General features: G+C 43.2%; 1 non-coding gene across 1 annotated transcript; it reads right to left on the reverse strand.

The window, feature by feature from the left end:
- Positions 1 to 5,470: 5,470 nt before the first annotated feature.
- LOC147712798 (small nucleolar RNA snR60/Z15/Z230/Z193/J17) lies at positions 5,471 to 5,554 on the reverse strand. The gene has a single exon (XR_015296168.1). It is a non-coding gene; the product is annotated as a small nucleolar RNA snR60/Z15/Z230/Z193/J17 (small nucleolar RNA).
- Positions 5,555 to 5,771: the final 217 nt, after the last annotated feature.

Raw genomic sequence — 5,771 nt, forward strand, 5'->3', positions numbered from 1 at the left:
CATAGGTAAGCAGTTGCTGTCTGATCTGTCAAATCAAAAGACAAAGTTAACATTCATTCCATTAGGACAAAGCAATCTGGTTTCAGACTATGCTGTGGCACTCACACTGCAAGCGCTGTGGCACTCACACTGCCAGCGTACAAAACATGGATGACACCCTCCTATTTGTACAACAGGAGGCCTGCCTGTGGAAGTTGGTCCAGTTTCATTTCTGAGCCACTGGAGATGCCACTGACATTGTAATAGTTCTACTTCAATCCCTAAAACTAACATCCTCTCTCCAGGATAGGCACCTCGAGATCCCACAGGCTGCTTGTAACTTGAGGAGTATAAAAAACAGTACTAAGCGTGGTAGCTTTGGTCACACAGGGCTCGTTGCATAGGCAGCAGTGTAACCTTCCTTCCAGTATAGAGAGAACATAGAGCACAGGGACAAGGCTGATGTAGTGTCAAGATGCCCAGATCCAAGCCCCCTACCCACCTTACACTAACAACATGCAGGTTAGAAATAGAGCCGGGAAAGGGGAATGGGGCGAGAGAGAGTTCAATTCTTTCTTTATTGTTTGAGTTAATTAAAACCATAAGAATGTCATAATGCAAATAAGGTATCAATGGTTTAACAACAAATAAAAGATTTAAAATACATATATAAAAAAGGGCATGTTACTTATTTTATCCTAAAAGCCAGAAGTGATGTCCTTATCATGAGACCAATTAAAATTAGTTCGTAATTCTGTGTCGTCAGGTTGTTGTCGGGGTTATGGTTTCATCAAGTATTAACATTGAAAGTTTTTAAAAATTTTTAAAATTGCAATAAAGATACTAAACATTACTGGGTTGGCAGTGCCTGTTTTCATCCACCATTTAGTTTTTCTCATAATGTAATAGAAATGTCGTAATTTTACAGGTCAGCTGAGGGTCTGTTGTACCAAGTCCTCTAATGATGGTGGATCTACAAGTTTGGATCCCAATTGAGACTGAGTTGGGGAACACATTGCTGATTTCATTTCCTTGTTTCCAGAGTACTTTTGCAGATGTTACTAGTGTTTCTTACTTGACGTACAGCCACTTCATAATTTATACTTATAAGCCTTTCTTGACATTATCATCAGTCATGATGAGCAAGGCCAGAGCCTGCAAGAGTAGTGTAACCTGAAGGATATACCAGCTGATTGAACCTGTAATGTTTCTGTAAACTGAGTGATGTGCCTGGTTTCTGGGCCTCTGCTTTCTGTGTAACCTAAGGTTGCTGTTGCTGTCCACTGATCTGATTCAGCTTCACTTTTTATCTTTCTACCTTTCTTCCTGTAAATTTACTTGGAAGTGCAGTGTGGGAAAACGAAAGGAGATGGAAAGTGAAATGAAATGAAGACAAAATAATACAGTATCAAAGCAGCCTTGTGAATGCTAAAAAGCAAAGACCGATTAATTGAACTGCCTTTAATACCAATGGCTTTTTAGACACTTTTGAGGGACGTTGAACTGAAATTGCTCCATTAAAATACCATTTATCACTATGGTTTCCTGCTGAGAGGTTTACACCTGAAAGGCCTCCGAGACGAATAGAACTTGTCTAGTATATCATAAAAGTGTTGGGATGTTTTATGAGGACACCTTCAGAACTGCCTGTAAAACCAATGACTTATTTTGCCAATTAATTTGAAAACTGTGCTCTAAAATGCCCTATATCCCCATTTTTTTTTCAAAATTGACTGCCTAAACTCTTTGGTAAAGGTCCGCTTTAACAGACAGTCCTTAATGTTTTAGATTATTCCATGAGTGTAAGCACAAAACACTTCCTGTAAATCCCTTAGCTTTTTGGCATAGTCTATGCAAATGGGGCTGAGACGTGCACCCTTTGGCGCTAGCAGTTTATAATTTTTGTCAGAGGAGTGGAGGACCGACCCCCACACACCTTAATAGAGAGGACAGGGCTAGTTTGTCATTCAGGATGTAGATCAAAGAGTGGGATATTTAATGTGTCTGGCTAATCTCTTGCACGAGGAGCTGCTCTAGAACCGCCCCGCCCCATCCCAGATTAGTCAAAGTGTTATCAGCCGGAGTATAGCCATAAACTAGATGCAGCATCAGAACTCAGCAGCAACTGGGGATGGTTCGCTCCAAAATAATGACATGGTGTAAACAAAGAACACGACATAGGTGTGTGATTCATTGGCATGCAGACTCGTCGACACAAACACGCTTCTCCCTGCACGAAGGCTGTTCAAGGGAGAGCCGTATCAATAAGTAATGAATGCATGAACAGGCAGATGCCTGACAGCGGTCCTGGCACAGTGATTCCTGTTCGGGAAGCTTTTGAGATTTGAGAGCCTGTCACGTTTTACTTAACATGCCAGAACAAAAAGCCTTGGTGCAATAGTGAAGAGACACCGCATATTAATGCGCGTGTCTCTCTGGTGTGTGCTCTACACGAAGACTTTTAATCATCAGTATGCATGTACCAGCGGCAGGCACAGTAACACATGATTTAATAAGTGGCAAAGTGTCTGCTTGCAGCAGGCTCATTATTACGAACAAGCCATGCACTGTCCCCCCTATATATAAACCATAATAATAACTTCTTTCCAATTAGCGCTTCTTAGAAGAGTTTTTGCAGCCCTTACCTGCTTTATATACCAGTTACTACTAGAACCTTGTTTTGTTGTACTCTGTGGGAGCGTATAGTCTAATATGGGACATAACTGGGCATATTTTGGCTAATATTGTACTGGGTTAATACATTGTAAGAACAATCTTAGGCAGCAGCGGCCGGTGTAGGTAAGTGCTGGAGAATGCGACAGAAGACAGAATAGGGCAAATGAAATAAAAAAATAACTCCTATTCCGGTGTCTGTCGGCACCCTCCACCCCGCAGCACCCTGCACCATCGCCTCACCGTGCTTACCTGCACCGGTCACTGCTGATCTTGGGTGACGGCCTTCTACACACAACACCTTTCGAGAAATCTTTGCTGTGCTCAGCACTTGAGGTTATCTGGGAAGCCTGGCATCATGACTTGTCAGGTTCAGGGCACATGAGATGTGCTCCCACTCTGAGGCCCCTAAGAGCTGGGCCATGGATTGCTCACTTAGCCCATGCCTGACAAATGACATCCTCTGCCTGAATGCGCCAGTTTGTATGTATGTGGGGGCTTATTTATGAGAAAGTGACTCATCGTGGTGCCGCAAGCCATTTTGCTGCACTGCACTGGGATGCTTCATATATAGAACTATATCACGGATCCCTGTGCTCCCCATGGTTTGGCTGTGCTGACGCATTCACACTTGCACCATGGTGCAAGGGTGCCTGCATTGCGGGGAGGTTGTATTTGTGCAGGAAGGGACACCTTCCTGCACAAAAACAATCCAAAGAGGTGTGTTCCTCTTTCTATGTGTGCAGCAGAATGCAGCACGAAGAGAAAGAATAAACAAGCATTTACAATGCAATGGTCTCGGCAATATTATAGGTAGAGCTATTGGTATTGCTCATTATTTTTTTTAATCTTTTTTGTATCCCTAAATAAATGGCATTGTCATTTCAATTGGTATTAGCTTTTATTTGCATATGTGATACCTATTGCATTAGCAGAGAGAGAGTGAGGTAGAGAGAGAGTGAGGTATTGAAATAGAGAGAGAGTGAGGTAGTGGGAGAGAGTGAAGTAGATAGAGTGAGGTAGTGAGATAGAGAGTGAGGTAGTGAAAGAGTGAGGTAGTGAGGGAGAGGGATGTTGTCAGGTAGTGAGATATAAGCATAGAGTGATGTTGTGATGTAGTGAGATAGAGAGAGGTAGTGAAAGAGAGTGAAAGTGAGTTAGTGAGATAGAAAGAGTGAGGTAGTGAGATAGAGAGTGATTGAGGTAGTGAGTTAGAGAGAGAGAAGTTGTGAGATAGTGAGATAGAGTTATGTAGTGAGAGAGAGGTAGATAGAGAGTGAGGTAGTGAGAGACAGAGAGTGAGGTAGTGAGAGAGAGGGATGTTCTGAGGTAGTGAGATAGAAACAGTGAGTGAGTTTGTGAGGTAGTGAGATAGAGAGTGAGGTAGTGAAAGAGAGAGTGAAAGTGACTTAGTGAGATAGAAAGAGAGAGAGTGAGGTAGTGAGATAGAGAGAGAGTGAGGTAGTGAGATAGAGAGAGAGTGAGGTAGTGAGTTAGAGAGAGTGAAGTTGTGAGGTAGTGAGATAGAGAGTGAGTTAGTGAGAGAGTGATGTAGTGATTTTTTGAGGGAGTGAGTCGTGATATAGTGAGAGTGAGCTAGTGAGATAGAAATAGATAGAGTGAGGTAGTGAGATAGAGAGAGAGTGAGCTAGTGAGATAGAGAAAGAGTAAAGTTGTGAGGTAGTGTGTTTGAGAGTGATGTGGAATGCATGCTAACAATAAGCAACAAACAAGCATGCTACAAATACCTCCCACCCCAAGACCGGCACTTACCTCTCATGCCGCTGATCAGCACGCATAAGCTGTCAGGAGAAACAAGAACAATCTATCCAAGGCTCATTAGCGCTCGTTCAACTGCCCATGATGGACCTGGCATAAAAGGCAACAGTTTCCTGATACACCGCAAAACTCTCCAGGCTCAAGAGAAACGAGAGCGACCTCATCAGCGGGAGGGGGCGGGAAAAAGACACGGACAGCGGGAGGGGAGCACCCCTGGGAGTTGGTGGGCTTGCTTTGGCCTGTCTCCATCGAGAGAGCCTGCTGTCACTTGGGAGCAGGCCTTGGGTTAGAGGGATCCCTCAGAGGCTGCAGCGCCTTTTGTAAAGTGATCTCCAAACACATTCCCAAAACCCCAAACAGGAGGTGAGGAAGGACCAGGGCACCAGAGCGAACAGGCAAGGCCCAAGCTAGTTAGAGGGGCTTTAAGGGGAAACAGAGGCCCGGACTGGGATTTGAAGCGCTGAAATCCGGATCACAGTTCACCAAAACAACCACTCGACTTTTTAACATGCTGTCAAAAGCAGAGAGGGGCAACACCGGATAAAAAATACCAGAGAGCTTCAAAGAGCAAGCAAAAAATGGCATTCCAAGGACACCACAATTTTCTTCCATTTTATTATAAAATAAAAAGGTTATTTCCCTTGGGGATATCCAGGGCCCAGATGGATGAGTTGGTGCGTTCTGAGCTTTTAACATCGTTTGAAGGTTATTCAATAATGAGTTACATATCTTCTCATTTAAAAAGCTTTTTTTTTCTCTTTATGAAATACTCCAATACTTACTAAAGCATTTTTTGTTAAACCTTTCAATTGAAGCCGCTGTACATCCCTTCTTCCATTTCTTGGAATTTAGTGAACGATGTCATAATAATATATATCGCATCTTGCAATTTTCAGGTTAAGTTTAGTGTGCTATAAATTGTTTTGGGATAGTCTGAATGTTCATATTAGGTTTCTTGCTTTTGCCACCTAAGCATTTGAGGAAAGAAGACAATAAGCGGGCATTTTGAACAGGTGACCCCAAACTACCAAAAAACGATTGCATACATCAGATAGGAGCGAAAGACAAGAGCTCTTATTCACCACTGTTCATCTGCTGAACTATGTGATCATCATGATATCGATCTCGGCGCAGACCCATCGCGTGCTACTATTATGCAGTACACACTAACAGTACTACATGCCGGGCACCCTCTAAGAAACACAAAGGAATCCTGCCTGAGAAGTCGTTTAACTAGGGCAGGGGCTAGCACGCAGCACATGCCCTCGAGCGATTTATGAAGTTTCATGCAAAGCTCTCTGGTGATAAACGTGTACTTCTGATAGTGTGACTTGGCTAAA

Source organism: Lissotriton vulgaris, chromosome 5 (genome assembly GCF_964263255.1).
Source record: "Lissotriton vulgaris chromosome 5, aLisVul1.2, whole genome shotgun sequence".
In the NCBI taxonomy this organism is placed as follows: Eukaryota; Metazoa; Chordata; class Amphibia; order Caudata; family Salamandridae; genus Lissotriton; species Lissotriton vulgaris.